We start from the raw sequence: 25280 nt of genomic DNA on the forward strand, positions 1-25280 counted from the left end.
TTGCAGGTGGGATGGGAATTCCTGGATATACAGATTTAGTTCCCAGCCACCTCCTCTGCTTTCCCCATCTGCCCAAAAGGTATCCATATGAGCCAGCCCAGTACCAAAAAGATCTAATGGCTAAAAAATGGGATTCCTCTACCCAAGGGAAAAAAAAATGGTTTATTTAGCAACAGCAGCCTTTAAAGGCTACAAATTGCAGCCAACAAAAGAAAACTCTCCTGAAGGAAACCAGAAAGAAAATAATGGGAGAAGCAGTATGTATTTAGCAAAATTGGAGGTGAACTGCCCTGATGCCAAGTGTAATTTCAATACCTAAATCACTCAGTCTCTTTAGCTATGGAGAGTGCTCCTTGGCCCTTTAATAACTATCTCAGCAATGAATCAATGGTTGGTTTTGGAGAGTATTATGATGGGCTGGACTAGATTTAATCTTCGATTAGATACTTGATACAGAGCCAGGTGAGTGTAGATCTTCCAGATTGCCTCCACTGTGCACACTGTCAGTTGAAGCAATGCAGTGCAGTGTTGTAGACCTCAGTGAAAATTCACAGAATTTGCAGTTCAGCCTGTCAGAGGCTTTTTCAGCAGACAATTCTGTGCTAGAGAGAGGGGTGGACAGGGGAGAAATGCAGCCTTAGTTGAAGCATCCTTTCCTTCCAGGTGAATAATTTACCTGCAATATCTTAATTCTAGATCACCATTTTACAGGAACACAAAGCTTGAGAAGTCAAAGGGCAGTTTCCTTTCCTCCTTATTCTTGTCTTCTGCTCACAGCCAAATCAGCACTGCTGATGGTGACAGCAAAGCTGGAAGAGGAGCCAAGGGCAAAGGGCCAGGAGCTGGCAAAACTGAGCCACCTGCTCTCCTCCCGCCTTGTTTGCTCTTGTGAAATGGCTGCTGCTGCAGTGGAGACTGTCACTTGTTTGCAAAGTGTGTGTGTGGCACAGAAACAAGAGTGTGCCTGTTGTCTGTTCACATACATGTGCATAGTAATACAGCTCATTTAGAGCAGGATGGATAAAAGATTCATCAAGCTTAATTTTTTTGTTTTCTTAGAACTTGGTGTAATCCCGAGTATTTCTCTTCACTTTAAATCCTGCTTGCTTTGGGGGAGGGAGGACATCACCAGTGTAATGCACAATTGCTTTGTTTAGATTGGGAATTCCTCACTGGAGAAGCTCCTCAGGGCGAAGAGGAGAGCTCTGTGCCTTTTATTGTTGTGCCAGTAATGCTCTGGGCAGTGTTCCCCAGCACTGCTGTAAACTGGGAGCCTTGTTTTACAACAAATCCCATCAGGAGTGTATTCTGTGGTGCCTACAGAGTGCTGGATCACCTTACAAAGATCTGTTCTATGAAGAACTTAACTTGAGCTGGATGTAATCTACTATGTGGATGCTCCTAGGATGCTGCAGTGTGTCCTGCTGAGCTCTTGCAAGTGCCTGCACATTGCCCGGGCAGAGGGCAGGGTTTAGCATTGTTCTTCATGACCCAGTTGGTTTGCACTGACTGAATCCTTCAGGATCTGAGTATTCCCAGTGGCCTTTCACTGTGCGAGGAACAACCTCTGCCTTAGCGACCCCAAACACATGCCTAAAATGAATGTAATTCCTGTCCTTATTCCTATATCCAGCAGGCGAATACCAAGAAATCCTGACTTATTAAAATAATTCTCAGTTTCTAAATTACTCTCATAAAGTGACTTAAACCAGCTGTAACTGGAAGAGTTCTTTAAATAGTTGCAAACCAGGATTGGCACAGGGCAAATATAGTTCTTATAGTGAAGAATTTAAGAAATTTCCATTACTTCCTATGGGATTTCGGAGGTCAGTTTGGGGCTGTGTAGGAAGGAAAAAGTTAGAAGTTAAGCCAGTGACTTCCAGAGGAAGTGTGGTGGTGATGGGTATATTTCCATGTGCACAAGAGTGGTGGTTTTAGGTTTCTTTTTTCCAGAAAAAGAAAAGCAGAATAGTTTTCTGCTCCCTATAAAAAATTGATTTGGTGTATGCTCAGGTCCCCTTGCCCCTGAGAACGTTTCAGGCTCTTGTGGTATAGACCATAAGCGTCTTTTTGTATCTGATAACTCAACTTTTTAGTTTCTCTTCCTTTAGCTTTGAAGCCAGTCAAGCTCTCAGCTATTTGTTTGGGGTCTGAAGAGGTGACAGCATCCTTTGCCCTTGCACACAGCATGTTGGCAGCTTGCACTAGTGCTCCCTGTGGATAAATGCTTCACTGGGGAATACAAAATGCAGGCGCTGCTGCTCTCTGTTCTCAGATGCTGGCAGATGGAGTTGGGGATCATCTGGTGATCTGAACACAGTGGATGATGTGCTGTGTGGTGTTAAATCACTGCTTGGATGCAAAGTTTTTGTTGCCCTGGTCTTTACTCCATGTAATCTGCTGTGTGTGGTATACCATGAAGCAGTGTGGATTTGTTTTCTTGTTTTTCTAAGTTGCAAGAAGCTGTTACTAACCAAAAATTGTGGTTTATTTGCTCCATGGTTTTCTCCTCAAAGCCTGTTGGACTGGTATTTCTCTTCTGGCAGTATTTTAATCCCACCCATGGGTGAGCAGTAGCAAAGGTAGCAGTTGTGGTGGGTCACCACTGAACATCTGATGCTCCTCCATGCATTGCCTGGGCTATTAAAACGTGTTAATTTATTGCACTGGGGACTGAAGTCAGAGCTTCAAGGCATATTTTAAAGGAACTACCTGTCCCTAATGTAGGTGCAGCGACTTAAGAGCTGCCAGACCTTTCCCAGACTGTCTTTTTTTAATTAGATGTGCTCATCTAAGTCCAAGGAAACCACCAAGTAGTCCAGATTTAAGGCAAAAATATCTGTGTTCTCTCTCATTAAGGAGCTTTTTCCAAGTGGGCTCAACACTGAGACAAAGGGGAGCTACCCCATTCTTCTTGGCAGAACTGAGTGTCATGACACATAAAGGAGAAGGGGTAATAGCTGAGAGAAGCATGTTAATTTTTCTAAAAATCTGGGTATTTTTAGCTCCCATACAGCACAAAATGTCCTTAGTGTGTGAGTGGCCCTTTTTAGGTTGGTAATAGTAAGGGCTCAGCATGGTGATGGAGCCATCCCAGCCAGGGTGTCCATCAACCTCGGGTATTATCTGCTGATGAAAAGGCAGGGTGGTTGCTCTTAATCTAAGCAGAATAATGTGCTTCATTCTCTTTGGGAGACAAACGGAGATGCCTTGGTGCCAGGTGTATTTTGGAATTGTGCAAATATATGTGGGGGATTTGGTTCCTGAGCTGGGCAGGCTGACCTCAGCCTTGCAGGAGCCTTTGCAAGTGCTCAAGAGGCACTGGGCAGTGTGTTTTGCTCTGATGTACGTAGCAGGGAGAGCTGGATAGCTCTGCTTGATTGATTCTAATCTGGTTGTAAGTGATGAAAAGCCAGTCCATGCTGGAGGTGCAGGATTCCAGAGCAGGGGTAGGGCGGGCTCCTCGGTGGGGCTCTGCTGGGCTTCTGGGACAGTTCCTTGCTGACCAAGCGCTCGCCACCTCCATTGTCGCTTTTTTCGTTTGCCACAAACTGAGGCAGTACCTGTCCGATTGCCAATAGCCTTATGCTTAAAAAAATGAAGAATATAATAACAGCATAAAGAAACCCTAACGCCTCCCCCTACCTTTATTCATACACTGCTCCTTGCTTCTTCAACCCTGGTTTCCCTTCAGAGCTGGGCCACGACTTTCTCTGGGAGGCAGCGAGCGGTGTTTAAAATCTAGGTCACGGAGGGAGGGGGAGCGGCGCTGCCGCCCGCGGTACCGGCGGGCAGGGCCCTTCCTGCCCCCTTCCTACCGGGGCCGTGCGGCGCCAAATGATCGCTCCTCCGCCACCATCACCTTAGCGAAGCGGGGGAGAGGGTGGCAGGAGCAGGCAGTAATCCCGTTATTTCAGCCTCTCGCTGCCGCGGTGTCGTGGCGGGCTCAGGAAGGCGCTCCGGGCGCTCCCTCCGGGCCGCCCGCGGGAGGGAAACGCCAGAGAACGGGATGGGGGAGCCAGGAGGGGGCGCACGCTCCCCCGCCCGCGCCGCCTGCCGCGGTTTCCCCGTAGCCAATGGCGAGGCGGCGCTGGCGTCCCGCCCCTCTCCCTCGGCCAATGAGAACTTACTACAGTGTTGTGGGGGGAGGAGGCGGGGCCGCGGTGGCTGAGCCGCGGGCGGGCGGCAGCGGGCGCGGAGCGGAGAGGAACGGGGACAGAGCGACTGGCTGGGGACGGCACAGCCCGGCACAGCCCCGGGGTGCCGCACCGCTGCGGGGGCTCTGCGGGGCCCGGTGTGAGGCCGGCGGGTGCCGCGCGCGCGGGGGCGGCCGGGTAAGCGCGCGGTAGCGTGTTCGCGGCGCGGGGGAGTGCGCGCGGCCTTTGCGCGGCGGGTGCGCGTCCCCGTGTCCGTGTCCCTGTGCCCGCAAACGGCGGCTCGGTGCGTGCCCGCGGTCTCTGCATGGCTGCGCACTGTGTGTGTATGCGTGCGCTCATCTGCGCAAGGTGCATCTGCACAGCGGGTGCGTGCGGTCAGCGTGCCTGTGCGTGTAGAGGCTACGTGAGGTGTTGGAGTGTGCACGCGTGGTCTGCACAAGCACCGTATGTGTGCTCTCGGGGGAGTGTGGTGTGACTGCTGTGAGCTCTGCGTGTGAGCGCCGCGTGTATACGCAGTGCGTGTGCAAGCTGTGCGTGTGTGTGCACCGTGTGTCTGTGCCCACCCGGTGAATGTGCGTGGTGTTCCTGTGTACACCATATGTCTGTCTGTACTGTGCGCGTGTGTGCAGCATGTCTGTATGTGCGCTGTGCCTGCACAGATCATCCGTGTGTGCACAGAGCGTCTGTGTGTGCACAGAGCGTCTGTGTGTGCACAGCGTGTCCGTGTGTGCACAGCGTGTCCGTGTGTGCACAATGTGTCCGTGTGTGCACAGTGTGTCCGTGTGTGCACAGCGTCCATGTGTGCACAGCGTCCATGTGTGCAGTGTGTCCGTGTGTGCACAGCGTCCATGTGTGCACAGCGTCCATGTGTGCACAGAGCGTCCGTGTGTGCAGTGTGTCCGTGTGTGCACAGCGTCCATGTGTGCACAGAGCGTCCGTGTGTGCACAGTGTGTCCGTGTGTGCACAGAGCGTCCGTGTGTGCAGTGTGTCCGTGTGTGCACATCGTCCGTGTGTGCACAGAGCGTCCGTGTGTGCACAGTGTGTCCGTGTGTGCACAGAGCGTCCGTGTGTGCAGTGTGTCCGTGTGTGCACAGAGCGTCCGTGTGTGCAGTGTGTCCGTGCGTGTGCAGTGTGTCCGTGTGTGCAGTGTGTCCGTGTGTGCAGTGTGTCCGTGCGTGTGCAGTGTGTCCGTGTGTGCAGTGTGTCCGTGTGTGCACAGCGTGTCCGTGTGTGCACAGTGTCCGTGTGTGCACAGCGTGTCCGTGTGTGCACAGTGTCCATGTGTGCCCAGTGTGTCCGTGCGTGCCCAGTGTGTCCGTGCGTGCCCAGTGTGTCCGTGTGTGCACAGCGTGTCCGTGTGTGCACAGTGTGTCCGTGTGTGCACAGTGTCCGTGCGTGCCCAGTGTGTCCGTGTGTGCCCAGTGTGTCCGTGTGTGCCCAGTGTGTCCGTGTGTGCACAACGTGTCCGTGTGTGCACAATGTGTCCGTGTGTGCCCAGCGTGTCCGTGTGTGCCCAGCGTGTCCGTGTGTGCACAGCATCCGTGTACTCAGTGTGTCCGTGCGTGCACAGCGTGTCCGTGTGTGCACAGCGTGTCTGTGCGTGCACAGTGTCCGTGCGTGCACAGTGTGTCTGTGTGCGGCTCATGTGTGAGCGCTCCGTGGGGCTGTGTGTGACATCAAGTACTGGAAGTCAAAAGGCTGAGGCTCAGCCCGAGACAAATTCTGCAGGAGGCAAGAAATGTGGGTAGCAGGATGGGGACACACAGGTCCGGGCTCCACAGACCGATGACGGCTCACCCACACATGGGGTCAAATGTGGGTGCTGTGGTCCGGCATCAGTCAGGCAAGGGCTCTTTCCTGTCCGTGCATCCTGCTTTCTCCTGAATTGTAGCTCAAGAAAACACCTTGGCCCACTGGGAAGTGATGCTCTTGCTGGTTTTTCCACCAAAGTGTATTTTTATTTCCTATTTACAGCGAGGCACTGTTTGTAATGAAAATGACTCCAGAAGGTCTGGAATGAGTTAAAATTTACCTCGCTTCTGAGTGCTGCAGCTGCAAGTGTTCTAAGTCTTCACTTCCCTGTTTTTGGGGAAAAAGGAACTTGTTCATTCTGTGTGCACTGGTTTGGAGAAGCTGGTTTTGGGCAGAGTCTGGCGGCTCTTCCCTCTGTGGCTGTGTAAATGATAATTCAAGAGTTAATTGTGTGTTTGGTGGTGGAGAGAAAATTTCTTAGAGCTTATCCAAATTTTGGGGTACATGCTATGCTGGTTCAGTTACAGTTCTGTGTGTTAATTTAATTAAGATACTGGAGAAGCAAAGCAAAATGATCCAATCCAAACGATTCCATGAAAATCTTATTTCTGAATAGTACAAACTCCATTTTTTTCTTACATTGCTCTTTCAATTTAGGATTTGAAGGCTTTACAAACACACTGGATTTTGGCTTGCCTTAGTTTGCTAGATCTGGAGGGATGGTCTTTGAATTAGTGATTCTTATTCACAGTTGAGATATGTAAATATAATCCCTGTAAGCTCTCATGGGGCAGAGAATGTGCTGGGTCTGGGTGAGGGATGCAGAGGGGCTCTGCCCTGGCTGCTGTTACTGCTGTGGTGCTGTGGAGTGCAGTTCCTTTCACAATTAGCTAAGTCGTGTCACTGCCCCAGGATCTGCTCCCTTTGCTTCAAAGGTTGCTTTGTGGAGATCCAAAGGAGATTGTTTTGTTTGTTTGTTTTTTGTTTGTTTTTTTTTTTTTTTTAATGGCTGGTCCAGCTATATTTTTAATGAATTGTAGGTTTTCCTGCAGCATTGTGGTGGTTGTTAAGGGCTGTGTGTTGCATGTCAGTGATGCTGATACTCTTGATGTTTATATTTTACATAATCTTGCGTCTTCAGTTGCACTTCTGGGGCAATTTTGAGCATTGGGTGGGATTTAAAAGGCAGTAGGGTCCTTTGCATATCTGCTGTCGTGGCCTTAATAAAGAAGGTGAGGATTTTCTAGGATTCTCGTGGACAAAGATAATCTGCTGCGGAAGGTAAATATCAGGATAAACAGTATATGCTCCTTACCTTGAAAACTCAATTAGAGCCTTATGAAACAGAGAGAAGGATGATTTCTTTTTTTTTTTTTCCCCTAATATAAACATTCATTATTTCCTATATCAGTTTAGATGACGAGAACAGAAATTACTTGTGTTTTCGTCTGATCTCACGAATGCAAGTTAAAACAAATAATCTTATCAGAAGCAAAGCATTTCATGGGAAAGCAGCAATTCTGAGGAGTAAGGACTCCTCTCAGTCTGTCTCCAAACACTGTATGTTCCTAAAGCCTACAAATGCTTCAGGCAATGATACTCCAAACCTACAGCTCCGGGCTGCAGTATCTCCCTGCCAAGTGCCCGTGTGCTCTGCAGGAGCATCCCTGGTGTTTTTCATTTGACAGCATTTGATTTTCAGAAATTAGTAATACAATGTTTCTCCTACTCCCCTATTTACTGCTTGTTGAGCAGATATTTGGTGGATGGGACATAGGCTGGCGAGGATGTGGCTTATCTAGTGAGCAACCACCTCCACAAATCGATTCATTAGAGATCAAACTGTTGCTCTGCTGGAGTAGCTTGCAGGGATGCTGGGATGCTCCATGAGCTTTTTGATGCATTGACAGGTGGATGATGATGATGCTGTGAATGTGGCATGTAACATGCCGGAATAAAGTTGTGTGTACAGAAGGGGTGCTGATGGAGGGCAGTGGCTCTGTACTAGGTTTTCACCAGCAGTTATTTGGCATCTTAAAGGAATCTTGGACTTTTGGGGTCAGCAGGTGAACCTCAGGCCCTCCATCCTTGGAAGTAGAACTGTTGGCTGAGTATCCACAGCATCTGACTAGGAGTTTCTCCTCAAACATCTTTCCTTGTGTTCCCAAATGAGGGATGTGTGCTGAGAGCCTCTTAATTTGGGGCAATAGTGACAGTACCTGTGTCAGTGCCGGATGGATTTTTCTTTAGCCCCCTACTGCCATATTTCACCTATTTCTTGCAAAAAGCCCTAGAAATCAGTGATGCTCAGAAATCTTGTGTCCATGCTGGGTGAGAAAGCTCTGGGCTCTCCCCAGGTATCCAGGCCAGGGATCCCTGCTCCTAGTGGGAGCTTCCCACCCCTCTGTGGATGGAGGCATGTGTGGGTGGGGCTGCACTGGGGAGGAAGAGCTGAGCTGTACTGGTGTGCCACACTGGTTTAGTGTCTGAACTTGCTGGAGCTGCTTTTACATTCCTGGGAATAGGCTAAGATGAATCTAAGGGCTTTAGTAGGACAGTGTGGGGGTCCCTGCAGCAGTCCTATGGATGCAAATAATTTCCTATCATAAACCTACTTTGTACTTTTAAACTGCGCTACAGATCTGTCGGTTTCCCTTTTAACTTCTGTGCAGTTTTTCTTAGCACATTAAGGAGTAGCAGATACTAAGGTTGTTCAGGCTTGGAGCTGTGTTTGTTGCTGTTGTGAATTTCTCTGTGGAAGTTCAATATGAAGCTTTGCATCAGGAGTAGAAATTGAGTCTGGGCCTGGGGATCTTTTGCAATGATTATTCTGCTTCCTTGGTGCTTGGCTTTTGCTGTAATCTTGTGTAGATTAAGCAGGCAACGATGCATAAAGATTTCCCTGTGTATGTCTTATCTACTACTGTTTTGATCAGTGTTGTGGTTTCTTAAGTTGCAAAGAACTGTAGGATGCGGCATAGCAGGGATTTATCTTTGTCCATCAGATGGATTAGGTAGGCATGTTTATGGCTTGTACTTAATCCAGATTAATATTATTAGTTTCTTTACGTTCAGTCAGTTGTTTACGCTTGTTTTCTGTTTATGTGAGTTTTTGCTTGTGTAATGCCACTCACATTGTGTATTAAAAGCCAGTGCTTTTAATTTGTCCATGTAGATTGTGTAGATGGACTAAATCTTTCTCTCTCTCTTTTTTTCTTTTTTTTTTTTTTTTTATCTTTTTTAAATGAAGCAGTTCCACAGAGAGGGAAACTGTGTGGGCTTGGGGGGTGTGTTCAAGCAATCGTACTCTTCCAGGCCATGCTCCTCCAGACCCTGCTGCATTTCTGATCTGGGATTTTTAAACAAATCTCCATGCCAGCTTGCTTTAGCTGCTGTGCTCAGAGCAAATGTCGACAGCAGTGGTTTGTAATTTATAATTTATGAAGTCTCACAGCACTTGAACTCTGGTGCTTTTGGAAGGGACTGAGAATTTTGTATCTCTCTGATCTCAATGCGGAACCTAAAAGATTTAGGAAGATGAGCAGCTCAGGGGAGTGTTTCTTCTTGCAGGCTGTGGGAGAGCTCTGTGGCTCTGGTTGTGTGGCTGCAGCCACAGTGTTGGGCGCTTCCCTCCCAGATGTATATTTCTGGGGAGCAGCCCAGTCCATCTGCTGGTGAGGGTGAGTGCCATGTGATGTCAGCCTGGCTTTCAGGGTCACACCGTGGAATAACCCTCCATGGCTACCTCATGACCTGGAGCCCAGACCTCTGGAGGCTCCTTTGTTCTGTCAAAATTGAGTCCTTCTTACAGGAATCAGCTCAACCTGGATGTAACCACAGCAAAATATGCTGTGGCTGGAGCCTGGGGATGGGAGTACGCTTTGAAAGCAGTGGAAGAAGAATTGGGCTAGCTAGCTATTTCTATGAAAACCATAATTCCTTTGGACCCTCTGGTCACTGGTTGTAGGCTGATTATTCCACTTCTTCCCCGCCCCATGGAATGTGTGTGTGTGAGACAGATAATTAAAAGCTTCTAGTGAAATAAATAAATAAGCTTCTCATGCGTCTTTGTAGTAGAATTGCAGAGCCAAACCCTTGGAGGTGGAAGATGGCATGGGCTGCTGCTGGTCCCACAGCATCTCCTCCTTCCCATGCTGGTGTGACCTTGGAGCATAATTCCATATGGACTTCTCCCCTAGGGCCTGTGTATCAATGAACATGAGGGCGAGCAGTCCCATCCCATTGTGTCCAGAGCTCCAGGCTGTATTTATTCCCTGGTATTCAAACTCTGCTCAGAAGACAGGATTAATAATTCCCAACCAAATTCATGTACAATGCCTGTGTGCAAATGAATCAAAAGCATGAGTTTGTATTTGCAATTCACTCATGAGATGGTCTGGGTGCTCCAGGAAGGCTTGAAGGCTGGTTTTTGCCTCTTGTGAGCTGCCTGTGGTGCCTTGAGCCAGGCACTTAGAAAATGAGAAACATGCAGCTGGTAACCATTCCTGGGGAGTTTTAGGAGTCGTTTGTCATTGGACAGGGGCTGGTTCATGGAAGGATAAAAATCTTTCAAGTCTAGCTTCAGCTGCCCTAGCCAGCAAATATTTTTTATTCTGCAACCCTGCCTTGCATGTTGCTTTCCAGTTTCTGACCAATGGTTAAGAGGGCCCTATAAACAATGTCATAGAATCTACTGAGTTGGAAGGGACCCACAAGGATCATCAAGTCCAACTCCTGGCCCTGCAAAGGACACCCCAACAATCCCAGCCTGTGCATCCTTGAGAGGGTTGTCCATTGTCCGAACACTTGTAGAGTTCTGGCAGCCTCAGGGTCTGGCCGTTCCCTGGGGAGTCTGGTCAGTGCCCAGCCATCCTCTGGGGAAAGAAACTTTTCCTGATGTCTTGCCTAAATGTATATCTCTGATTTCCCCTCTTAACATGAGGGCCAAAGGAGAGCAGGATGCCCTGGGACTTTAAGGGAAAATGCAAATTTTAGTTGGTGCAGAGGTAGCTCAGGTTGACATTTTGCAGACTGACAAGAAACTCGCTTAAATCCCCAAACAAAAACTGCTGGTCTGTCCTTTAGGTACTGGATTCTGTGTGTGTGTAGTGTTTTAGTCCTGTTGGCAATGACACATACCATGGCAGTGTCACCTTGACATGCACATCAGACACAAGTCAATAGGACCCTCCAGGGATGCAGCCCCTTGGAAAAGAGCAGTGGTGAGCTGTCATCCTCCTGGTACAAGGGAGTCCTCCTGTGTTTCATGTACCATGAAAACTCAGCTGCTCATTTGGTCTGAAAAATCTTGAAATCCAGCATTATGCCAAAGTTTTCTGGCTTAAATATCTGTTTTACAGCTGTTGTTTCATAGTGAATTGACAGGCAAGGTGGAAATTGTGTGTTTAAATTGTGGGGTGGTTGTTGGTCTGAAGTCAGAAGTCACCTAACCAGCATCCCTGTTTCTCCTGCATGAGTCTGTTTAAGTGTATAGAGGCAATAGAAAGGCTGTTTATCATGTAAACACACCCTGACATAGACAGAAGGCAGACCCCTATAGCTCGTAGGAGGAAGAGGCCACATTCCATGCAAGAAAACAGCATTTTAGGACCCTTAGTAGCATGCATTACAATTTGAGCAGGGAGAAACCACGTGGGATGAGTACCAGGCACTTCCTGGTGTCTCTCCATTCCTCCTCCTGGGAAGTACCAGCACTGCTCCTGTGTCCCTCCATTCCTCCTGGGATTGGTGCTGGTGGCTGATGCTGATATCCCTGCTTTTTTATCTCCAGCTGCCACTTGAAAGTTGAGTGTGTGTGGTGAGAAGCTAGTGAGAGTCTTGGTGAATATGCACATGAAGTAGCAACATGATAAACTCAGTGTGGGCTGCGTGGTCCAGCTGAGAATAACTTCATCAGGGAAAAGCTGGAAGCTTTTGGGGCCTGAAGAGGAGTTCAGGTGCAGAGAAAATGGGAGTTTTCAGCTATTCTAGTCAAAAGGTTTTAAGGACCCCCACACTTTCTCGAAGAAGGGGAACAACGAGAAAGAGAAACTGTTTTGGAAAGTGAAGAATGTAGGGTACATACATATTGCTTTTCCATGAATGAGGTCACAGTAGCTGTTGTGCCCATCCTGGTGCAGGACCCCATCCCTGCCCATCTCTTCAGTGAGGTTTGGGATGCTTCATTCCCTTGATAATGAGAACCCAAGGGATTTGTGGTGTACAAGCATTTTTGTCTCAAAAAATGACTTTTTTTCCTCTGTTTACACAATGAAGCAAGCTTTTTTATTTTGTTTCATTCTGAGCAAGATGCTTTGTGTAGCTGGTATCTCCCATCCCCTCAGTTTTGGGGCACCAATGCAGAAAACATTCCTCCTCTTGGTTCAGGTGCTCTTCCTCCCACCTGCAAACACCCGTCAGATGCTGGTGGGGAAATCAGCAGTGGCACAGACAGTGTTAGTGGCTTCATGTTTCGCAGCTGCTGCTCTTGGCTTAGTTAAAAATGATTGACTCTCTTCATCTACCCTGATGATGGTGTATGGTGACACTCCTTTTGCAAAGATGTGGTTTATTAAAAACAGGGTCCCTGTTGCATGATGAATCGAGAGGGAGTGCTCGGGGAAACTGAATCTATTAGTGCTACTTGCCTGCGTGCCTCCAGAGGCAGGAATGGGAGTAGATAATGGACATGAGGGATGAATTCACAAAGCAAGGAGGCTTGCAATTACAGAGGAATTTGGTATTTCACTGTGATGCTTTTCTTGCAGGTTTATTTCTTTTTGTAAGTGAGCTGAACTCTCCAGCATGAGCATTGCTTGATGATTACACTGGTGGGTTTGATCTGCACAGTGCTAATCACAGCAAAGGCTGGTCATCTGGGAATGCAAATACATTATGCACAGCATATGAAAATACAGTGGAATTAAACTTTTTTCTCCTTTTTTGGAGTAGATGCACAGCTGGATCTGTGCCAGTGATAAGGTTGTCTGCAGATGCAGGTGAAGGAGAGGTGCCAGTGCCCTGTGCCTGCAGCTCCATCACCCACAGGTTCAGGAGGTTGGAAGGTGTGCACAGAGCTCGTTGGTGCCTCAGTGAGGTGCTAACCTGGTTGCAGGGTTGCCTCTGTTTCCTGGGCTGATGCTGCTGGGGGAAGTGGTTATATGTTAACCATTTCTCATGATTTCTCAGCACAAACAGCTGTAAATCATTCCTGTGGTACGAGCAGATGCAGAAAGCTCTCAACCCTGGTTTTGCTGTGCAGAGGTACCATCTCCTACCTGGCTTTTGAAAACACAAATGTAAGGAAACAAAAAACTCTGCCCTTTTGATATATTAACTACAGAATCAGCTGAAAATTTATGGATAGATTCTGCTTGTTGTGGAAGCAGGTTAACCTTCTGAAACTTCTGACTGTGGCAGAAAACCAAGGAGTGATACTGCAACTGAGGTTTAAATAATTGTAACTTTCATAGCACTTCAGCTTTACCACTAGGAAAACACTATAGGATTGGTGAAGAACATTTGTTTTTTTACTGAAACACTTGTTCTAATAAATTTTCTAGACTGGGGGGGAGAGAACATCAACTGGAGCTGCAGCTGTGCACCTCTGAAACAGGAGGTTTGTAAGTGAGTGATTCCTGTCTACCTCAAGTATCTGCTTGAGTTTTTCCCCAGTTCCCTTCAACAGAAGCACTCCTTGAGAAAATATTTTGAGACATTTCTTTAAAACAAAAAATGACTGGAGAAAGAAGAGCACAAGCCTCTCTGTTGTGAAATGTTGTCAGGGCTTTGCTGTTGGAGCAAGAGCGTTTGGGATTTAGGAAAACAGGGCAGATATGCAACCAGCTGCACCTCACAAGATTGAGCATCATCTCAACATCTGTATGTCAGCCAAGCCCAGCAGTTGTTCAGTTCCACATCTCCAGAAGAAGCAGTGACTGGGGAACGTGCAGTTTTTGTCTGTTTTTTCAAGTTAATCTTCTTGCCCTGCTTTCCCACCCATGGACTGTGGTTTTGCCTAGTCATGAGGTGTTTCATGGGTGCAGTCAGTTCAGGTGCTGCAAGTCAGAGACGTCTGGGGATGAGTCACTAGAGCTCAGGATGGGACAAGTTTCTCAAAAACAAGAAAACAGGCTTTGTGAAAACTCAAAATTAAGAGTTGATTCCCAGACACAAAAAGACCCAGACCTCTTGGTATCAGAAGTGATGAGCTCTTTGATGGTGCATTGGGAAATTTGAGGCATGAAATTCGTTGCTGTGTTTAAAAAAAGAAAAAAAAAGGCGTTTTTGCTGCTCCAAGTAGTGAATTATATTTTTTAAAATGCAAAATGGAAAACAATGCAAAATGGAAAAAAAAATTTAGTTTGGAGCAGAGCAGATATGTGATTTTTAAGTTGATAATTTGTCACACGAGTAATTAGCCACTGTGATACCCAGCACAGCCCCTTTTGGCTTTTGCAGTGATCATATATGTAATCTGCACTTACTGCAAAGAAAAATGGATGTGGCACTTGCATTTTAGTTGTAGGACTAGACTTTTTGTGTTGAGTCACTGTAAATGGGGATGTGTGTTTTTCATTTGGAATCTGAGATCCACCCATCTGGTAATAGTGAAGTGTTTGATATAAACCACCTGCAGCAGAAGCCTATGTTGCCATTCCCAATGGCACGAGCATCTGTGTATGCTTGTGTGGCACCTTCTTATTTTAAACCCTGCTGGAAGTTGGTTTTGCTGCTTAAAATGAACTTTGGTAAAGTAGCAGCTCGCTGGGTGACCACTAATTGATTTAATTGCTGCTCTTAATATGAAATATATTGTGGGTTATGGAAGCATGTTGTGCTGCTCCCCAGTACTCGACCGGCACTGTCCCGGGTAAGGGACGTGTTCCCTGTGTCCCCATGCAGGTGTGTCCCTGGTGTCAGCAGTTCAGGCCACCATGGTGTTCCTTGCCCCAGTGCTACCACTTGGATTTTTCTCAAAAGCTGTGTTTGGCACGGTCTGGGAACAGAAGTGAAGCACAGAGAGGAGTTATTCACCTTTTTATTTTTCTTCTTGTATTCCGAAGCACTGATCTTCCCTGCTGTTGTCAAGACTGAGTTCTGCAGTGCTGTTGGTGAAATGCTTTAAAAGTGCACTGCACCATGCAAAGAGAAACACATTTTTGAGAAAAAAAATCCAATATTAAACTAAAAAAATGAATAGATAATCGTGGTGAAGTGCTGTTTCCTTCTGGCATATTGCTGTTTCATGCAAGTGGCACTGCATCAGTACATTGTGCAATAAAGATCTATTTCTAGAAAAGAAAAAAAGAGGCCAGAGTTTATGGGATCTTTCTCCAAATCCAACAGAAGGATGTCTTGCGCTAGGGGGATTATTAAATCTGAGCAACATGAGTTGCAAAATAACTTGTTAGGCTCATGCTGTACTCCTGTGTCCTGGGCTCTGCTCAGGGGTTGTTTTGGGTCTTAACCTCAGAGGTCTGTTATTAATGACTGAAGAGCTCAGTTCATGGTGTGAAGTAACCTGTGCTGCAGTATTCAGGCATTTCTCCCATAGAGTTTGGGGTTTTCATCCTCCTGGTTTTGTGTGCTTTGCCAAAGGCGCTTAAAGCTCATGGGCATTTATACAGCACTGCTGCTGTTGCTAGTGTGTGTGCTTAATCCCAGAGATTTCTGGGTTAACATCCCAGATTTGAACTGGTGCTGTGTTTTGTTGAATCCCATAGGGAAAAATGGATATTTATTGCTGTGGATACTGGGGGATCCAAAGGGCTGCTGAAATCTGGGCATTGAGGCTGTGATGCTCATAGTCTGCTTCACTAAATCTGCCCTTCACGCTCAGGGCTGTTAATCCACCACTGAGACAAGGAATCTGTTTCTTCTCCCAGAGGAGAGACTGGTCCTGGATGCTCCAGCTCTGTGCAGGTCAGCAGACAGCAGCCTCATTCACAGGGATCTGTAATTAATGTTGGCTCTTGAGCGCTGAGTAATTGGGAGCAGCAATTGGATGGTAGCTTAAGAGTAGGAGCATGGTTTAATAAAATAAAACAAACAGGCTTGCAGTCATAATGTCAGCAGGTAAAACACCTGGGAAACAGCAAATCCACGTGGCAGTGACACCAGCGAGGTCTGTGCTCAACGCAGTGAACCAAAGCCTGCAGGTCAGGGCAGGTCTTCATCTCCTCCCTGGGTGCTGAACTGGGGACACAGCCTGGTCAGGCAGATACTTTTTAAACATCTCCCATGCTTAGGAATAAGAGAATTAAATGTTCATGTTGTGGAGTTATAGTTCACTTCTGAAGAGTTTTTGCAACTTGTTTAGCTGGGCAGCTGGAGTGAGCTTGGGCTGTGCAGTGGTGTCCTCACCAGAGACCAGCTCATTATATTTGTTTATGTCTTGTTTTTGCTTTTTACTCTTAAAGTACACTTCTTGCCACTGCGAGGGCTCCCATTTCTCTACTTTTGTTTTCCATATTGCCCTGCTCACAGCTTGCACTGGTGAGGAAGTGCCTCCCAGCTAGCTCAACCTGCTCAGACCTCATTTGTATGTTCATTATTTTCATCTTAGAGAGGAAGAGGCGACTATTTACCTTCAGATTGTGTGTATAGAAAGAGAACCTGAAGGATGTGCAAAGGAGGTAGGTGATTTAAGAATGTATTTATTGGAAGGCCAAAGAGCGGGTTTGACAGGAGCTGCTTGGCTGGGGCACCTGAGTGAGGTCACCGATGCTTTTTGCTCTCTCCACTCTTTCACCCTGGCCTCATTTGAAGGGTCTTCTCATGGCAGTTTTAACCCGAACAATAATATCATCAGAGCCTGCAGAAAAGAGGATTTATGTGGCATTTTGTTCCCTTGTGCTGCATGAATGTGGATTTCAGCAATATTGTTGTGTGGCTCCTGCTGTCAGCAGCACAGTGAAAAGAGTGGCTCACTTGTCTGGAATTGTGACTGTGGGACTCACAGCCCTTTAGCAGCATAATTTTGCATGGGGCTCTCCATTTAGTCCCCAGTCCTGAGCAAGACTAATTAATTTTGGGTCAAAAATACTGAGAATAATATGGCTTATTCTTAATTTGCTGTTGCTTTTAATACTTGATAAATACCTGAGCTACCTGAGTCTCTGTTTGTGGAGCTTTCAGCTGGATGAAGCACTCTTGGGCTCAGTGCATCTTCAGCTGTGCATGAAGCAATTGCACAACTAGGATTTAAGTATAAAAAAGAGGAAAATAAGCAAAACTTCTCCAAAAAAACGTGGTTGTTCATACCACCACTATATTGTTGAGTTTGTGTGTATACACACAAGCACACACTTCGAATAGAATAAGGATTATTTTGAAACTTAACTCATAAAATAGGTATCCATGGGATGCTAAATTGTGTATATAAGGCCAGTAGCTTATCCAGAAATCACCACTAACCCCATGTACAATTTATTTTAATGGAGAAAAATTTAAACCAGCTACTGTTTTCTGCTAAAGAAAATATATTTGTCTTTTTTGGCTCTTCATATATTTAAAAATATTGCAATGTTAAAACAAGTGGAAGCTGTTTATTGTTGTCTTCTCAGCTGGTTGGTGGCCAGCAGTGTTCTGGCTCTGCCATGGCAGGTTGCATTGACACAGGGGGCAGTGGAGAAAGCTGGTTTACAACTTCCAAGTGCTGCCCCAGTTTCCCCAGTGCACATGCCCACCTGACTTCATGCCCAAGCTCCCTTTAATGCCCTCGGGGACATTAAACTTCTCCCAGTGTGGCGTGTAATACAGGATAAAAGGGGGAGGACTGGGGAGGAAGGTGTAATTTGGTGGGAGAGGGGGTCCTGGGCAGCCCCTGGAAGTGGGGGAAGGTTGGAGGGAATCAGGGGGGGTGGAAGAAAGCAGGGATAATGGAAGAAAGAGCAGGTCTGATGCAGCCAGACAGGAGGGTAGGAGTGATCCTTTTAGTGCTTGTTGTCTGTGGAGCTCCTGGGTGGAACAGCAGTTGGATCAGCAGGATTAAATGTGGCTGGAGGGGAAGGTGCTGCAGTGTTTTGTTCAGAAACACAAGGGCCATCCAGGAGTAGCAGTGTGATACCCAGCACTAACCCTGCTGTGATGTGCTGTGTGGCAAAGGTGGGTGTTGAAGAGGTAGAAAATACCTCTTGAGAGCTGGTGGAATGTGGCCGTGCTGGTGTGTTTGTTCAGTGAAATCACAGCCCACAACAGCCTCCCACACCAACCCATCCAGCGCCGAGAGGAGGGCGGCAACCAAAAATATGAGCAAACAGCCTCTGAATGTGGGTGCAAAATGTATTTCTGACCCCTCCCTGCTGTACTGAGGGTGAACACAACTTCCTTTTCCGTTCTGTAGTCTGAAGAAAGCGATGTTTGCGTACATTTCCTCCATGCAAATAATTGCAGCGACCCTGGGCTGATGCCTGAGCTGAGCAGTGGGTGCTGCAGGAACCAGCATGGAGATCCTTACTTGGGTCTCCAGCGGTGAAAAAACCCTCACAATACCATCTTATCTTCCATCTCATTCTTTAAATCACTGCTCTCCCCGCCATGATGGTGTTTAATATCCTGTTCACTATTTCCTACTTCTTATAGCCAGGCTGCTGGCTGGAGCTCAGCTGCTGTGCTGGGTGAGCCATTAGTGAGTGCATCAGGATGGGATCTGGGGCAGTAATTCAAAGCAGACTCCCTGTGGGATAGTGCTGCCATGGCTCTGTGGGCAGGCAGAAGGTGTCACCATCATTAGCTTAACTCTGCAGCAGACGTGGGGGTGATAAAGTACTCACTGGATGTTTGCTGTCCCAGAGGATCAAAGGGATTCCTGATAACTGAGCAGCTGAAATGAAGCATCCCCATTGTCTGCCTTTAACTGAGCTACTGAATGGCGATGAACCAAAATTATCAGGATAGGCACTGAAGTGCCATCTCTCCACCTGTGGGTCAGTACAGGATTGAGAGGATTGCCTGAAATGGTCGCTTTTTTGCTGTGAACTACTGAGAACTGCCCTCCCATTCTGAAGTCTCAGACTGTCAGTGGTTTCTCTGCTCAGGAGTCATCTGAATTTTGCCAAAGATGCAGGGGATTATTTAATGAAAATAGCATTTCCAAGCTGTGTGTTAAAGCATCCAGAACACCATGTTATGTCTTCTTCCCATTGGTGACACTGCACAGCCAGTGTGGGAACTCAACAGCACTTTTGATTCAAAGCCATCTTCAGTGAAAATGATTGTTTGTAATTGTGTTGCATGAGATGTGTCAATAGATGTAATTAGGGAATGAAAACTGCTGCACACCCCTAATTAAGGGGATTAAAAACTCAAGCTGCCTGATTTCACTGCTGGACGGAAAAAACAGACTGGTGGAAATGGCTGGAGGCCGAGTCTTGGGGAGGTGGGAGGGGTTCTGCTGCAGTCTGTTGGCTCAGGAGAGCAGCTCTGGGAGGTGACAGGACTTAGCTGCTCTGCTACATGCCCATAGCTGACTGTTGACTGCACATGATGGTATTTAATTGCTGCTTCATATTCCCCTTTTGTTTGGTTCCTGTTTCTGGTGGGGATGGGAGGATTTTCATCCCTGCCAGCTGTGCTGGGCTGCAGCCTTGTGTGTCACCCCATGTCAGTTTGGTGTCCTGGTGTCTTCCATCATCTCAGTAACATCCCCAGCTCTTTGGCTATTCTGGATAGTGCTGTGGGATCTTGTTGTGTAGAAGCAGAAGCAAGATGTGTGTGAGGACACAGGGCAGAACCTCCAGGCATCCCTGAGGTGCTTTTTGTGTGCATGAAACAGCCACATTGTGCAAATAGAGGACAAAGAACATTGTGCAATGGAAATATTAGGAAGCTGTGCTCACTGAGGGCTTTTCCCTAGCCTTGTGAAGAGGAGAATGACTTTGTTATGGGCTGGGAACTGCCAGCAAGGATGTCTCATTACTCTGGATGAGCGTCACCTGTGCTGTGGGGCAGGATCCCTGGAGGGATTCTGGAGAACATCCTCTGCGTGGGAGGTGTTGCAAAACCCGCCTTGATTTTTCAGGAACCATCTTCTTTTGCTATCTGGCTCGTGGAGCCACTCCAGGATCAAGTGTGGCATTGTGGTCACTGAGCATCACGAGCAGGAAAGCTAGGAAGAAAACTATCCCAATGGAGGTGGTGTGAAGTGTATGAGCATGTTCCTGGGACATACAGTTCTTCATTTATTGGGCAACATCCTTCTGGGCCCTGGTGGCACTGGAGCTTGTCCCAGTCAGAGTCAGTACCTTGAGGCTTTACAAACTGCTTCTGATTCCTGGCTCTGTGTGTTTGGGGGAACAGCTGAGTGGCTGTTTTTCTGCCTGTTGCCTGTGGACCCAGGTCTGTTGGGAACATGGCTGTGCCCAGGTTTTGGATGTTTGCCTGCTCTCTTTTGGCATAGACCGGAGCCTGCAGATGTGCAGTAGGATCGTTCCCATGGGTTTTTTGTGGGGGGAGTGGTGCAGTTTAACCACCACCTGCAATATTGTTTTGAAAAGGAGAAAAAAAAAGAGGGGAGCTTTCTGGAAGAGGTGTCTCCTCACCTCTCTCCTGTGCACAGTGCCCACAGAAGATGCTTTGCTGCTCCCAGTCTTGAGGCAAGGTCAGCAGCATCCCTGTTTGCATTTCCCATTGCTTTGTGCCTTGGGGAGCTGCAGCCAGCTTGGAGTGGGCTCTGCTGCTTTTCATGGAGGGCCTCAATTAGCTCTTAGTGGGCTCTAAAACCAAGCTGCCTGGTCTTGAGAGTTTTCAAATTGTTGAAGGTTGGGTTCTTTCTGTTATACTGGGAGTTTATAGCTCAAGGTTTGTGGTGGAAATGTATTTCTTCTCCTGTGTGCTGTTGCATGGGATGCTGAGCTCTTAAAGAAGAAAGGGTCAGCCTTCCTAAACAAAGCCTACCCCAGCTCAGGAGCAGCACAGGCAGCTGCGTGCTGATACCTGCAGTGTTTGTACCCACCCGGCGAAACTCAGCTTCACAACCCCCCTCGCTGATTCATTCCCTGGGGCTCCTCAGAGCTCTTGCTGTCCCAGTTGTGTCTCCAGAGCTGGCATCCATGTCTGTGCTGGATCTGGCTAGTTGCATGCTGGTGGTTGCTGAGGAGATCTCCAGCTTCTTCATCCCCTGTGTTGCTCTGCAGGTGTAAGTGACTGGGGCTTGGCCAGAAAACCAAGAATTGAGAAATTTAGCAGATAATCTGCAGCTGGCCAATGCCTTCCTGCACTCATAGGTAAGGGTCATTAATATTTAAAAGTGCAATGTTCGGGCTGATAATTACTGTGAAGGTAATTTTAGTTACCTTGCAGCCCTTGTTTCACTGCTCGATGGTGGCAGTGAGCATGTGAGAGCAAACCAGGTAAATCAACTCAGCCTGGTAGCTGTACAACTTCTTAAAACTCATGAAAACAGCACAAATCCACATTTGCTGCGCCCCTGGGCAGACCCAGGCACCACTGGGTTAGCCACCGTGTCCTGGGAGTTCCCCTCACTGCAGGCTCTTGAGAGGGAGAATGATGTTTCCTCCTTTAAATATGTTTGGAGTGTTGCTGTCAGGAGAAAAGGTCTTGGAATCAACTTAAGATAGTTGAGTGCTAACTTAAGTGTCCTTAACAAGCTGAGGGAGTTGTAGGTATTCAGCCTTGAGAAGAGAAAGCTCTAGGGAGAGCTTAGAGCACCTTCCAGTGCCTAAAGGTGCTTATGAATCAGAGGGAGAGTGACTTTTTTACACAGGCAGATAGTGTGAGAACAAAGAAGAATGACCTCAAACTGATAGAGGGCAGGATTAGGTGGGATAGTGGGGAGAAATTCATCCCTGGGAGGGTGGGGAGACCCTGGTACAGGGTCCCAGAGCAGCTGCCCCTAGATCCCTGGGAGTGTCCAAGGCCAGGCTGGATGGGACTTGGGGCATTCTGGAGTAGTGGAAGCTGTCCCTGCCTGTGGCAGGGGGTGTAATGAGATAAGCTTTCAGGTCTCTTCTCACCCAAACCATTCTAGAATTCTGTAATAATTGATGGCAGTTTTGGAGCAGTAAGCCCAGCGGAAAGGCAGGGTTGAGGATGTTTTCATCCAGCTCTTTCAGCCAGCTTTCATGAGGGCTCAGCTGAGAACAAGCCTAGTGCTTGTTCTCCCAGTCCTTCCTGTAAGTGGCTCCCTCAGATAGCTTAAATATTGTGCATTTCTTGTGTGCTAATAATATCCGAATAACTGCGTGATTATGGTTATTTTTAATGAATTCGGGGTGTTGTACCAGGGTGTAGTAGATGTATTTGAGGCAGTTGGGTGAATGCAAATTGCATTGCAACCGTGAAGTAACAAATGAAGCCCTTAAGTGCGGTGTCCTGGCACGCAAGGGAAGACCAGCCCAACTGTGTGAACTGGGGCTGTCAGTGATGGAGCCTGTTAAGAGGTTTTAGCACCAAGCATCCTCCTGGCTCTTGGTGCAGCAGCGGTTCATCGTGGCAGGTGCCTCTGTGTGTGTGTGTGTGTGTGTGTGTGCAGGGGTGGTGTTTATCTAGCAGGCATCTCTTTATCAAAGGAGTGTGCAGGGCCCGCTGGCCTTCTAATTATAGCTTTGGTTTGGAAGCAACCAAAGGGAGAGCAACAAAAGCAAAAAGTGCTTTACTCCCATTCTTGGGAAACTGTAAGGAAAGAATATGAGCCCTGTTATGTTAAACCTTGAGTGTAAATGAGGCACAGTGTAAGTAAACACATCTGTGTTCAGGCAGGAAAAAAAATACCTTATGAATAATTCATGGAAAAAATCCTCCTGTTCAGCTGATGAAGAGCTATTGCTTATTTCTGTGGAACTGTTGCTTTAACAAGTAGAATGCTGCTGCAGGGAGAGCCATCATCACACGCAGCGGTGGCATTGTCATCTCTGCTGTGCTGTCATCACCGCCGTGGGTATTCCATCGGTGCAGAGTCAGGAGTGGCTGTGATGGAGTGACCTGCTGGGACGAAGCCTGTCCTTGCCATTGCCTCCCTGAGGTGGAGTGGCTCGCTCATGGTGCTTTTCTAAGCACCGTTCCCGCTGCTTTTCTTTGCACAGATTTCTGGCGCCTGCCGGGTGCCCGTGCTCCCCATTTCCATGGGAGGCTGGTGCAGGGAGAAGCCCCAGGGTGTTATCTGCACCACGCAGGGGCTGAGCTGCTCCTAGGGTGGGGATGGGCTTGCATGGATCCCTCCCTCCCTCCGCAGGGTTGGGCAGATAGCGGCTCTTTCGGCAGAGGAGGGTTTTGGAGTGACTGCTGCCCGGCAGGCTGAGCCCCTGTGTCCTCCGGGAGGGTTTGGTGTTTCTGCAGAAGCAGCTCCCTCCCTCAGGCACTGCGTTTGAGACCCAGCCGTGTTGTCTCTGCTCTGGCGTCTGCAGGGAAGGGAGCTCCAGGAGTTACTGCATGCTACTGAAGGGGAAACAGCACTTGTATTAAACTGATGCTTTTGTTAGTCTTCCTAGCCAACTACTGCCTTGCAATGGGAGGAGGGAGAGTCTATGAGCAGCTTGATTTTGCTGGCAGTCTGGTGCACGTGCCTTCTCCGAGTCTCTGTTCTGGGTCCAGCTGCTCCAAGTTCAAGTGAGTTTTCCAGACAGGTCCCACATAGGCAGCCTTTCCAAACCCATTGCTGTAGACAAGACCCCAGTGACAAGTACGTGTTTTCATTTAAATTTCAGCACCTCACCAATGAGCAAAGCCCATGAATTTCCATGTAAGGAATTTTGTAGCATCCAGGAGGATTTTTGAGGATACGGAGGAGGAGCTCTCATCTCCCTTTGGTTGTAATGCACTTACTGCTCCATTTAGTCAGGTCATTTTATAAGCCCAGTCTTCAATTTGACATAAATGATTTGCTTTCAGCAGATGGTGAGCTACTATTTTTGCCCTCATTTAACTAGGAAAGCCGTACGATAGCAGGGATGGGAGAGGAGCACCGTGCTGCCAACATGCAGTAGATTACCAGGGCTGGCCTGGTGAGAATTAAATCCGGACAGTTGTAATGTGCCATCTGTGTTGTGTTGGGTGGTTTATTTCTCCCCATTTCAATAGGGCTTCTGAAGACTCCTGTTTCCCTCCAGGTCAGGCTGACTGACAGCATCCTTTTTGTTGAGGATCCAAAGTACCAGCACAGAAAGATGAGGAATGTTAATTCTAAGTGAGGTTATAAAATGTCAGCATTAATTATTCCTCTAATAAAGTGTATTAAATAAATTCTGAAAGCTTCTGAGTCTTTTATTGCATTTGAATTTCTTGCTTTGTTTGAAACCTTCAAGCAAACACCTCTCTGCTATGGTCATAGAATCCCAGACTAGTTTGGGTTGGCAGAGACCTTAAGGTCTGTCACATTCCATCCCCCTGCCATGGCCAGCGACACCTTCCATTAGACAAGGTTGCTTCAAGCTCTGTCCAGTGTTTTCTTTACTGTAGTAAAAATCGCATGTAGGACACATAACACACATGTGGAGTGAGTTGTGGCAGCTGCCGTTTCCTCCTCTCCCACCCGCAGGTTTGTTGCACCTGCACCAGATCTAGACAAAACTGTTTCTTCAGGCTGTGCTCTCAATTTCAAGCAGCACTCTGTGTAGTTTCCCTGGTGAATTATGTGCTTTTCACACACATTATGAAATGGGGAGGAACGCATTTTGAAAAAAACCCACCACACTGTTGCTGAAACGATTTAACTTTTGCCTATTTTTAGCAGAAGTTTGTGTCTTATCATTGTCTCCAGCTCTTGCTGGAGCAGCAGTGTTTGGTGAAGCGACACATTTTTGTGTAGAAAGGTCAAGACAGTTTGTCCCACCCGTTATCTGGTACTGGGCATCTCTGCAAGACAGTTTGTGTTTCCAGGAACTGAATGGATAGTCCTTTTTCTTCTCTCTGAAAGACTAAGACACTGGGAATTAAGTAAGTTATGACATAAGCCACAAATCATTTTTCTAGGCTTGGAAACAAGGATGAGTTAGATTTTTCACAGACTGGCTTGAGTTGGAAGGAACATTAAAGCCCATTCCGTCCCACCCCCTGCCATGGGTAGGGATGCTTTCCACTATCCCAGGTTGCTCCAAGCCCCATCCAGCCTGGCCTTGGACACTTCCAGGGATCCAGGGACAGTCACTGCTTCTTGAGGAGGTCCAGATTCTGCCTTGGGAGCTGCTCTGATTCAAATGAGGTGGGATGTTGGTGGTGGGAAGTCACCCTGTGGTGCAGGTGTCCTCAGCAGGGCACAGGAGATATTTAACTGCTGTGGAAATATTTAATACCTTTCTCTTCAGGTTGCTTCGTGTTGCCAAAGCTTTTTTATCTGCAGGATGTTCTTCAGCTTAAAAATGTTAGATCTAAGTACGTATTTTTACTCTTTTCTGATGAGATTGTTACTCTGA

The 25280-nt window shown here is 47.4% G+C and overlaps 1 protein-coding gene across 49 annotated transcripts in view; it reads left to right on the forward strand.

Moving 5' to 3' along the window:
- Positions 1-25280, forward strand: part of EPB41 (erythrocyte membrane protein band 4.1) — a 92947-nt gene that overhangs the window by 14763 nt on the left and 52904 nt on the right. For 38 of the 49 annotated variants that reach the window (XM_056509129.1, XM_056509134.1, XM_056509133.1 and 35 more), the window contains exon 1: positions 4200-4334. The exons of 10 other annotated variants lie outside the window; for them this stretch is intronic. The gene's annotated coding sequence lies outside the window, so the exon portion shown is untranslated. Of the gene's footprint in view, positions 1-4199; positions 4335-16477; positions 16548-25280 lie in introns of those variants that run through there. One more of the 49 variants, XM_056509130.1, reaches the window with a different exon arrangement.

The sequence above is a fragment of the Oenanthe melanoleuca genome, chromosome 23, assembly GCF_029582105.1.
Source record: "Oenanthe melanoleuca isolate GR-GAL-2019-014 chromosome 23, OMel1.0, whole genome shotgun sequence".
Lineage (NCBI taxonomy): Eukaryota > Metazoa > Chordata > Aves > Passeriformes > Muscicapidae > Oenanthe > Oenanthe melanoleuca.